Raw genomic sequence first — 12,152 nt, forward strand, 5'->3', positions numbered from 1 at the left:
TAAGTCCGCCTCAGGCTGCAGCCACCATTTTCTTGCTGGGTAGTCGAACACGTGGCCTTCTGACCTCAACAGGGTGGTGCTACCCAGTGTCCTTCACTATCTGATTGCTGGGCAACTGAGCACGTGGTCTTCTACAGACCTCAGCAAAATGGCAACAGTGCTCCAACCACGTGGGGAGGGGGCGGTACTTAGTGGCTAGCCCCTCTCAGTTACCATGGGGATTGGCCCTGCCAGGTTCCCTTGAGGATTGTAGTGAGTGGGTTTTCCCACAGATGGCCCCCCACTCTTTTCCTCCTGTTTACCAGCAAGCAGTTTGGTCCTGTTTGGTAACTGCTTTGGCTCTGCTCATGTGTTGTTTTGGTTCTCCCACCGGCTGGTTTGCTTTTTGCCAAGCGTTGGCAAAGGGCATTTGAAAGCTGGGCCACTGAGTAACTGCTAACCATGCTGATTGCAAAGGCTTTTCAGCAAACTGCCTTCCACCTCTGGGCCATGAATGTTCTGGGACAGTTCTACTCTGACAGCACGTGTCCAGCCAAGGAGCCCAATTTCCCTAGACTGGAAACTCGGTCATTTGACAGGTCTCTGGGCCCCTTCAGCAGTGGAAAAGGCCACTCATGCCAGTGGTTGCCTTTGAAGACCCTTGGAAGTCCACTCCAAGCGGTGGCTCTGTCGATGGAGTTTCTGGTGAATTACTCATGGCAGTAATTCCATCTGTTGGTCCTTTGAGGTCACCTGAGCCAGTGGCCCACCAAGCCCGTCCTAGCTGTCTAGAATCAGTCGAGGCCAGTTTACCGGCAAAGACTGGATCCTCTGACCCACCTCTCCCTTGTGCAGGGGCACCTGCTAGAGCCTCGGGTCCCACAGAGCATAGATGTGCTGGAGAAACAGAAGTTAATCTTTCTGCAACACCATCTGGCCTCAGTTCATTCTAGGTGATGGGGAATCCTGGCCTAAGAATGGCCCACTCTCCCTGCCAACCCTGATTCAGCTAAAACATTTCTGCAAACGGATGGGCGTGGGAGAAGTTCCATTATGCCAAGGTTTTTCCCCTCTTGAGAAGCAGTAAGGCCTTCGTTCCAAGTGTACGAAGGACCCTCTACAAGGCCCTGAAGCTGAAGGACACTTTAATCTGAGCCAAGTCACACCACCCTCTATCCCTGAACCTGTAGAAGCTAGGGGGACAGGTGCCCCCATCAAATTCCTACCCTTAATAGAGGCAGCTGGGGAGTTTGGTCCCTAGGACGTTCCGAAGCCTTTCACCCTAACTGAACTCAGGCAGATTAAGAGTGACCTAGGCAGTAATTCAGACAGGCCAGAACAGTACATAGAGAGCTTTCAGCACCTTCCCCTGGCCTATGACTTGGCTTGGAATGAAATCATGGTCTACCTGGGACAGACTTTGAGAAAGAGCAAGTGCTGAAAGGAACTAGGAAGTCTGCAGAAAGTTTACACGTGATGAGTGATAAGTATCCAATAGGAGAAACAGCTGTGCCTTCGACCGACCCTGCCGGGATTATAATGATCACAATGACAGGTGGGCACGGGAACATGTTCGGGTTTGTGTCACAAATGGATTAAAGTCAGGGTGTCAAAAGGCCATCAATTTCAACACAGTGACAGCTATTAACCAAAGGCCTAATGAAAGCCCTGTAAGTTTCTGAGAGCAGTAGAGAGAAGCTGCGAGAAATCACCCCTGTAGCCATAAACTCATAGAAAGGGCAAGTCTTACACAGGGACACATTTCTCACCCAGGCAGCACCAGATGTTCAAAAAAATCTCTAGATGCTAGTGCAGAGGCCTGGAGGAGTTCTCCTAGCAGAGATGGTCACTAGTGCTGAGGCCACCTTTTCCATAGGGATAACGAGTAGGAAGTCCAGGCTCCAGAGGAGAGAAGGAGAGTACCAGGCAAGTGGAGATACTGGGCACCATTGCTGACCAATACCAATCAACTGCCTCTCTGGTTTCCAAGACCACTGACCAAGGCACTAGGTGTCATGTATGCCAGCGTCTGGGTCACTGGGCAAGGAATTTCCCTAACTAGAAACTCCCCCCCCCCCCCAAAAAAAAAGCTGCCCACTGAAGGCCATGCTACCTCGGCAAACAAACTGGTCATTGGGTGACACCCTGTCCTATGGGAAACAACCAAGAGGGGAGGTGCCCTGAGGCTAGTAAGCAGCTTATAACTGAGGATTGAAATGGCCTGGACAGCCAAGCAGCAAGAAATAGCATTTATTGGTCTGGAGTCTCAGGTGAGCATTTATGTATCAGGTAGGTCAGTAAATTTCCTTCTAGATACTAGGACCTCCTACTCTGACCTTCCTTCCTTCTTTGGACCCTTGGTACCATACATACTCTTCAATCTGGCAGGAAAGAGGATATCTAACAACTCAGGGAAGCCCTATTAAGTACTGGGGGCCAAATTAGGACACTGTTAGAAGCTATCCAAAAATCTGTTGAAGTGGCAGTAGCGCACTATTGGGCACCAGAAGGGTGACTCAGAAGTCGCTGTGGACCACCGAGCAGCTGACAAGGCAGCCAGTCAAACCTGGGTACCACCCTCCTAGCCTCCATAAATGCCCTAATTCCACAAAACCAGCTTCTTCTTCTAGATAACCCTCCAGAAGCGCCCTCGAACTGATGAATGGTGGAAGAAAAACAAGAAATACCTAATGCCACAAAGGCTACAGTGGAAAGTCCTGAAAGCTTTCCAGGATACTACCCAGCTTAGCTCTAAACCCTCTTTGACCTTGCTTGCTCAACAGTTTTGTGGGGCCAACTTAACCTTTACTATCAGGTCAGTAAACTCGCACTGTCCCTACTGCCAGTTCAGCAGTCCCCAAGGGTCACTTTGAAGTTACCTTGCTCAGCCTGTCCAGTACAAGGGATCCTACCCTGGAGAAGATAGATTTTACCCAGTTTCCAGCCATACAAGGATTCAAGTATCTTCTAGTATTCATAGACACCTTTACGGGGTGGATTGAAGCATATCCCACCCACACTGAGAAGGCGCTTGAAGTGTCGAAAGGGTTATTTCAGGCAATAATTCCTCGATTTGGGCTTCCCAACTCACTGAAGATAGATAGCAGGCCTGCTTTCATCTCCCGGTCACTCAGGCAGTCTCTCAACACTTAGAAATAATCTATCACCTCCCTTGCTCCTGGAGGCTGCAGTCCTTGGGGCAGGTAGAGAGAGCTAATCAAGAGTAAAGCTAACCCTCAGAAAACTGACATAAGAAACTCAGATGAACTGGAAAGATGCACTGACGATAGTTCTGTTACGACTCAGAATTTCCCCAGGGCAACCTTTGTGTTTCCGGCCCTATGGAGTTTTATATGGGTGGCATTTCCTCGTAACAGAGCCAACTACAGAGCCTGAGGTAACTTTAATACAGCCACATGCCACAAGAGTAGCCCAGTGCCAGGCGGCATTCCATCAGCGTGCCCAAGAGGACAAACACCTTTGTGCCTGCCTGGAGACCTAGCTTTTATAAAAACCTGGAAGGGTGGGTTCCCTGATTCCCAGCTCCAGCCAGTCTGGAAGAGTCCCTTCCCAGTAGTTCTCCCTATCCCCACTGCCTTTATGTCCCAAGGTGAAGTGCTTGGATCCACCACTCCCGGGGGAAACCATGGAAGCCCTTGCAAGTGGAAGCCTCAGAAGCAGAGCAAACAGACAAGTACTCCTGTGACCCACTGGATGGTCTGAAGATGGTGCTTCACTGACACCCCAAGACAAGGAGTGCTTCACAGAAAGGTCTACTGCAGACCTGCAACAGTCTTCAAGCTAGCAAATGCTTTCACACAACTCTTGTGTTTAAAGTAAACTGACAGTCCTGCCTATTTGCTAAACTTCCAGTGACCCACACTGCCAAGGTCACTATTCTCTCACCGCATTGCCCCAGCCTGACCTACACTCCACCTGCTTCCTTTCTTCCACAAGTTGTCTGGGGACCAATGAGGCTAACGACACTTGCCAACTCCAGGATCACTAAATCCTGGATCACCCCAACCTCACCCACTATGGGCTCCTAAGTAGACAACGCCTCCCAACAAAATAGGAAGGGTGTGGACCCAAAAGTCCCATGTCATGTCCTTTTTATCAGCAGGAAGCAGCCAGAGACGACTTCTCCCGGTACCCCCAAATATTTGGATCCAAAATCCTTCCATGGAGAAATGTTAGGTACCTCAATTTAGGGGCAGGAATTGTCCCTCCCATGCCTGCACAGGTCCCCTAGAGGAGGTTGGAAGGAAACCAGATGACCCTTAAACACCTAGGAGGACATTCTGAGCATGCTCCCCTTCAAGGCCAGGAGATAGTTTGGCTCAACACAGCCAACGGAGTCAACCAATACCATCAACAATGCCTTCCTAGTGAGCGGTTTGGAATACTCTGGCAGCAGGAAGACTGTTCCCTTTTTACCCTGTTCCTGGTCAGGAGCAGGTCTCACATACGTCCACATGAGTGGCCACGATTTCTTTTCTCTTGCTTGTGAGTATACTGCTCCACGAGGTTGCTCATGACCAGTGTTGAGCCCTAGTGTGGCTTCTCTGTGGCTTGGCATGCTTCTCTGTAATAGCGTGTATTTTTTGAAACTCTAAAACCTGCAACTTCTACCGTCCTTCATACAAACCCACCTGTATTACAAACAGGCTTCGGTGTAAGTGCTTTGCTTGTGTGAAGCCAAGAGCCGATGTGTTACCCACTCGAGAAACCTAACAGAGTCATGTAAAGATGTCAAGTGGACAAGGGGTGGTCTATTAAAGTTACCTACTTTTATATCTACCTGAGGATATATAAGAATGTAGGGGTGGAATCCAATCTGTCAATCAAATCATAGCCTAATAAGGTCTCCTTGGGTATGGCCTTCTTATAAGGAATGGCTATTTCTCCGTCACTTTGCCTTCCTGCTTGCGAGGACTCTGCCTCTGAGTGAGAGCTGCCGGAGCATGGCCGTGCTTCCGCTGAATTTGGATACCCGCCACCTACCTCCCTGCGATCTTCCTGCATTCTTTGTCATTGTGTGTGGCTACTTGAGTCTGGAGAGGGACTTATGGACTGATACCAAACTCACAGGCTTGAGTTGAACTAGGATACTTATACATAATTACTTCTTTTTTTAAATCATTTTATTGGAGACTCCTACAACTTTTATTATAATCCATACATACATCAATTGTGTACAGCAATTTGTACATTCATTGCCCTCATCGTTCTCAAAACATATGCTCTCCACTTACGCCCCGGGCATCAGCTCTTCATTTTGCCCCCTCCCTCCCCATTCCCCTCTCCCTCATGAACCCTTGATAGTTTATAAACTATTATTTTGTCATGTCTTATGCTATCTCCCTTCACCCACTTTTCTGTTGTATGTCACCCAGATAGGAGGTTATATGTAGATCCTTTTAATCAGTTCCCTCATTCCACCCCACCCTCCCTCCACCTTCCCAGTATTGCCACTTTCAACAATGGTCCTGAAGGGATCACCCGCCCTGGATTCCCTGTGTTTCCAGTTCCTATCTGCCCCAGTGTACATCCTCTGGTCTAGCCAGATTTGTAAGGTAGAATTGGGATCATGATAGCATAGTGGGTGGTGGGGAAGAAGCATTTAGGAACTAGAGGAAAATTATATGTTTCACGTCGCTACACTGCAACCTGACTGGCTCATCTGCTCCCCGAGACCCTTCTATAAGGGGATATCCACTTGCCTACAGATGGACTTTGGGATTCCCACTCCACACTCCCCCTCATTCACAATGATATCATTTTTTGTTCTAATGATGCCGGATACCTGATCCTTTCAATACCTCTATAATTTCTTCTTGATATAAAGCTTATATATGTATATATATATATATATATATATGTATGATTGTCACTGGATTTGTTACTCTAGACAACCCAGTGCAATTTTCAGAGTGTATTCCATCAGCCACTTTGCTGTTTTCTTCCTTTGCTACCCTTTTAACAGCCTTTGGTTTTCCTCATATACAAAGTTCCTTATATCATCCGATGACTTCTCAAGTTATTGGTCATTAGCATACAATGCTTCAAATCTGTTCTTGAAATGTTTTTCTATATTCAGGCGGTATATATTCTAGGCTGTATTTTGGCTTGTGGATTTGTTTTAATTTCAATTTTAATCTGAAAATACTCAAACATACACATGAACAATTACTGTCTCTTCGACATTTGGTCTCTTACCTTGTTTGGTTAATGAAATTGATCTTCTCACCAAAATAATCTTCCCACCAAAATAACTCACATCCATCGAGTCAATGCTGATTCACAGTGACCCTAGAGGGAAAGGTAGAACTTTCCCTGTGGGTTTTTGAGATTGTAACTCTTTACGGTAGCAATAATCAAGGTGATTCCTTTGTGTTGTATAAGATCTGTTTAAGTTTGAGGTGAAAAAAAAGGTATTTAAAATATAGAAGTTATTGGTTTTGCAAATCCAATTCTATCATGCAATGTTCTTCTTAATTTCTGTCCAAGGCCATATTTCCCAATCACTGATTCTCTTTCTTTGTTTCCAACATTCACATTCCAACCATTCATAATTATCATCGGTTCTTGATTGCATGTTTCATAAATTTCAAGTAGAAGATACAGGCAAAAATCTTACATTTCCTCATCACTTACTTTATTAATTGGCCCATAAATTTGAGCAATTGAATGTCTTTATGGGCTTATAAACTTTATTGTACTTCAAGATACACTTGAAATGTTCTTTTTTAAGGGAATGTGACACCATCCCTCTTGAATCTGTCATTTCTGGAATAAGGCATTATATGACGGCCTGATTCCAAAGGATCAGTACCAGTATGATTTAGCTCTCCAATGCTTAGAACACTGAACTTTGTGTGATCTGTGTCATTTTGATGAGTTTCAATTTTCTAAATTCATATTTCATACATTCCACGTTCTTACCTTAAATAGATATTTTCAGCAATGACTTCTAATTTGGAGTCATGCTCCATCAGTAAATCCATATTATTATGGTTGAATCTCTATTGAGAAGGGAGGTCTTTTCTGTCTTTCAATCACAAGAGTTCATCTTTATGTTGCTTGATGTCCCTCAGTTATTTTCCATAAAGTTTTCAGTGGACATTCCAGAAGTCGACGGACTATTTCTTCCTCGTTCATTCTTCTTAGAAATACAGATGCCATAGCTTTCAGCATAACAGAACCTGGCAGTTTGGGAAGCTAACAAAGAACTAGTGGACTACGTGTTTATTATATGTGCTTCCACCTCCGCAACAGTGAAATGTCATTAGCAGCTTCATCTTAACCCTAGTCGTAGCGCGTACAACCACAAACAAGTCGGTGACTGCTTGTAACCAGACCCTCATGCTTACTGACAGAGGCTGTTGCTGAGGATTTATTTAACACGGGACGGTTTGTAGAAATAAGTATTTACAGCAGTACTTTCCTGTGCACTTCTCATCTTCGGGATCCCTCCCCCCATAATTTTACACTTACATATATTATAAAGCTCATAATCCAGTAGTATCCCCTCAAAGTTAACCTAATGCATTTAATTTGAATCATGTTTGCAATTTCTAGAATTTGTTTTTGCTTCTTTTTTAACATCATGGGTTATTCTTCTTTCGCTTTGAACTTTCTCTAACATTTGTTATAATGGTAACCTGAATAACAAAAGAAAACAAAAATTCCCATCTTTGAAGATTAGTTTTTGTCTGTAGACATCTAGGTTTTTTTATAAACAATCATTTCATTGTCTGCCGATTGATATGGTTTCTGTCAAGAATATCCTTATTTTTGTCCTTGTACATAAAAGTAATCTTTCTTCTGAGCTCCTTTAACATGTTCCTTTAAGATTTCAGCATAGATTGGGAGGTTTTGAGTTGAGCAAATGTTTGTGTTTGTCATGTTGGAGGTGTCACTGACTTTTTTGGATCTGTGAGTATATATTTTTCTCTAAATTTTAAAGACTTTCAGGTTTTATTTCTAAGTAGACATTTTCTACTGGTTGTTAGATTTGTCCTACAGAAGTCTTTATTTTCAGTCTTTCTGTCTAAATTGTTTTCTTCTTTCTAAATTCTACTACCTTGTGTTCCGTTCATTAACAGTTTGTCTACTTAGTTGCTGCTTCTCTAATATGGTGAAAATTTCACTAAAGACATATTTTTTTTCATTTCTAGAGATTTACTCCAGTTTTTATTTTATTTCTCTTCATTTTCTGTGTATATTTTACTCTAGCCCTTGAGTTTTCTAATAACACTTGGTTTCATTACCCTGGACCATTAGATTTACCATCTGTGTGTGTGTGTGTGTGTGTGTGTGTGTGTGTGCGTATGTATGTTTATTTTGCCACTGACACCTGCATGGTAGAAAATACACAGTTATGTGGAATTAATGGTCTACTTTGTGTCTCTTAAAAGGATTCCACAAGCTGTCGTAGGTTATGTGTTAGACTGCAAAGCACAAGACATCATTTCAAATTCACCAGCCATTTTCTGGGAGAAAGATGAGGCTTTATGCGCCCCTCAAATAGCATATGTAGGGTCACTTTGAGTCAGAAACTACTAGACTTCTTTGTTTTGTTTTGCTTTCTTATTTTTTTTTTCTGTTTCTTCTGGAATAGAGGCCAGGTTTCTTCTCTAAGAAGATGTGGAATATTTTCAATTTTGTACTGTTTCCCAGCTAAGGAAATGTAGAATTGTGGGTAATTAGAAAAAAGTCACACAGCTTTGCTCCAGTTTCAAAATAGCTTTTTCTTGATTCCGTCCCCACTGGGTGGCTATCAGCCTTTGACTTGCTGTCCGAGTTGTCCTTTCTGCTGGCAGGTGAGGTGTCAGTGGCGAAACGGGAGTTTGGCATTCTGAATGCCACCTTCCTGTTGACCTCACCTCATTCAAAGCCTTTTAAGATCGTTCATGAATTGACAAAGAAAATGTCTTGTAAGCTAAGACAACCACCTGATGCCTCAAATGAATGCCTGTCCTGTCATTTACAGCTTGCTATGCTAGTTAATCAGAATTTGAATGCTTAGGTTCTGATTATGTTTTCATTTTTAAACACCTGATTGTTCCTTCCCTGACTTTGTCAAGTTTTATATTATACATGGCTAGCCTAGTAATCAGGAATGGGGCCACTCTCAGATTTCTGTAGCTAGATTTTAAGTTTCTTATATTTTCCCAATAAATCCTGACTGTCTCAACTTCTCGCAAACACTGAAACCTGTTCAGGCAGACACGTACCATGAGTGTAAGCCTACACTCCACATCATTGAATGGCTGGTGCTTTTGAAAGTGTGATCTTGTGGCTACCAGGCCATAACTCCACCTACCGAACCACCAGAGATCCTCGAGTTAATGGGGATCCCATTTATTTATACAGACAGGTCATAGCAGCATTTTCTAAAGACTTGACATATGAATAAGCTTCACCCACCATGCATTCATATATTCAACAAACATGTCAAGGTGAGTATTCCTCCTCTTTGGCTGCCCTTTCTCTTCTCGCTCTCCCCCTACAGTGCTCACAGAACCTGAAGATCAGCTTGGTTCCCTCACTTGCACTCTTTTAACTCTCTCTGCTTATCGATTCTGAAAAAAAAAAAGATTATTTATTTTATGAACAATCTGCTGCTTATTAGTTCTCTTCATTTAACAGCATCCAAATGTTTCATGAAATAATATTGAATACTGTCCATGTAAATCATTCAGCATTGTGAAAAACTACCGCATCTGTTGTGTCAGCATCTATCCACCCGAATAACTTTTGATATATATATTTTACATAGTATAGAAAATTTCAAATAAGTAATAAAAGGAAGAACAAGGGTGTACATGTGGAAGTGTATGCTATTGTGTAGAACAGGCGTAGATTCATAGTCTAAGCTCTCTGTCTAAACCCTCAGAGTGCTAGAGTCATTGAACCTCATACAAGGACAGCTATTCACAAAGAACAGCCACCGTATAGGATAAAAATAAAACCATCTGCTGCCATGAGGATTTCAGCCTTGGACCTACATAAGGTCACGACATGGAGGAATTGAGTAGATGACATTGGTTAATGTTATCTAATGGCCTACACATTTAAGAGTCTAAGGAGGTAGATATTGGAGGTTGGGAAGTAAATGAAATTACAAATTCAAGCAGAAAATTAACATTTATATTAGTCTTTGTGTTGTCTTCCAATATAAATTCAGAAGGCTTGTCTTGTTTTAATTATTTTCCTTCATAGTTTTCTGATACTGCCCACATGGTTACTGAAATGGTTTTATTCAGTTTATCTTTCACAAAACACAAAGGGATTCTTGGTATTAAATAATTCACAGGAAGCCTGCAGCTCACAGCTGTATTGCTAGAGACTTTGCCAATAACAGATATGGTTACTTTTGAAATCAGGAATAACTTGGATTCTCTCTCACAAATAAAAATCAAAACATTTTGAACATGTTACAAAGAAAGTGAAAGCAAGTTAAAAAGCATTATTTCCCAAGGCTGCAGTTCATACTTGCAGAGATGCATTCCCAACAAGAACATTTAAAAACATGTTTCTGTGATCAGTGGGCACTGCGGATAAATTGTCTTAGTAATGCATTTGTCTCGATCCCATGAAAATGTCTTTTAAAAAGGTCCAATTCAAACAGTGTCTTTTATGGGGCTTCCTGGATCAGTGAATGTGAAGGCAGAGAGGTCAATTCTATGATATCTGTTTATAGGCTTCCAGAGAAGTCAGCTTGATAGATTTCTCCAAGTGCACTGAGCCAATTTCAACTGAAAGTCACCACATAGGTGAAAAGGAGAATTGCACCGTAGCTTTATTAAGATATTGTAAGGAGCAGGTCCCTTGGTTGGGTTGGGAACTCTGGTGTTACCATAGGAGTAAGGTGTGCCTGCCCAGGACATGGTACTTTAAATCACTCCATGTGCATGTGAAAGTTAGACATTGAACACAGATACCAAAGACAAATAAATGCATCTGAATGATGGGGCTGGCAAAGAATATTGAAAGTACCATAGAATGTCAAGGAAACAAACAGATCTGTCTTGGAAGAAGTATAGCTTGAATTCTCATTAGAGGCAAGGGTGTCTACTCTTGGCTCATGTACTTGTGACATGTTATCAGAACAGACCTGGCCCTAATGAAAGGAATCATGCAAAGAAGTTACTTTGAGCACCAAGGTGAACCTGACCCAAGACATTGTATTTTCAATTGTCTTATATGCATGTGAAATTTGGGTATTGAAAAGGATAACCAATGAAAAATTGGCATGTATGAATTGTGCTGCTGTCGGAAATATAGAAAGGACCTGGCCTGACAAAAGGGTAAATTAATCTATTTCAGAGCTGATTGTAACTCCAAGCAAGGTTGACAAGGCTTCTTCTTACGTACGTTGGGCATATTTCAGGGGAGACCAAGTCCGGGAGAAGGACATCTTACTTGGTGAAGTGAATGGGGCAGCAAGAGAGACAGGCCCTCAAGAGATGGCTTCAGACAGTGGCTGCAACAATGGATTCAACCATAGGAATCATGCCGCACGACTGGATAGTGTTTAGTTCCATTATGCATGTCGTCACTATGAGTCTAATAAATTTTATGGCACCTGACAATAACAAAAGGGATGTCGGCAGTTTACAAGTCAGGAACAGAATCATTCAAGTATATAATCTTTTGTCCACAGCAGTATTTCTACTCAGCCAGTAGCTGAATCTCTTTCCGCTCCTAAGCCTTCTTTTGTGAGTCAGAAAACCGTCTGGTTTTCCTTGCAAACCGATACTGTCCTATACCTAATGATAGATATGCTATGATCATTGGATCACACTGTTCTCTACCACATCATCTCAATGCTGCCCACTTGCTCTGCATTCTGGTCTCAGTGTGGTCTGGCAAGTAGTACCACTGCTCTCTCTGTATCTCAAGACTTCATCCACTATTCTTTGGTGGATCTTCTTCCCAGATCAGCATAAAATTTCCTGTGTTCCAACTTCCGAGATGGCTCTTTTAGGTCAAGAAAAATAGCAAAACTGACCAATACCTGAGTTAGAATTCTTTATACCTTAAGTGCATGTTCTTATCGATTAACCAAGTGGGAATTACAGAGACCATGCACAGAAGAGCCTTCACAACAAGCAATTTTACTTCAAAACACCCAATAGCAAAAGCAACAACATAACCTGTTAAAT

This window comes from Tenrec ecaudatus, chromosome 2 (assembly GCF_050624435.1).
Source record: "Tenrec ecaudatus isolate mTenEca1 chromosome 2, mTenEca1.hap1, whole genome shotgun sequence".
In the NCBI taxonomy this organism is placed as follows: Eukaryota; Metazoa; Chordata; class Mammalia; order Afrosoricida; family Tenrecidae; genus Tenrec; species Tenrec ecaudatus.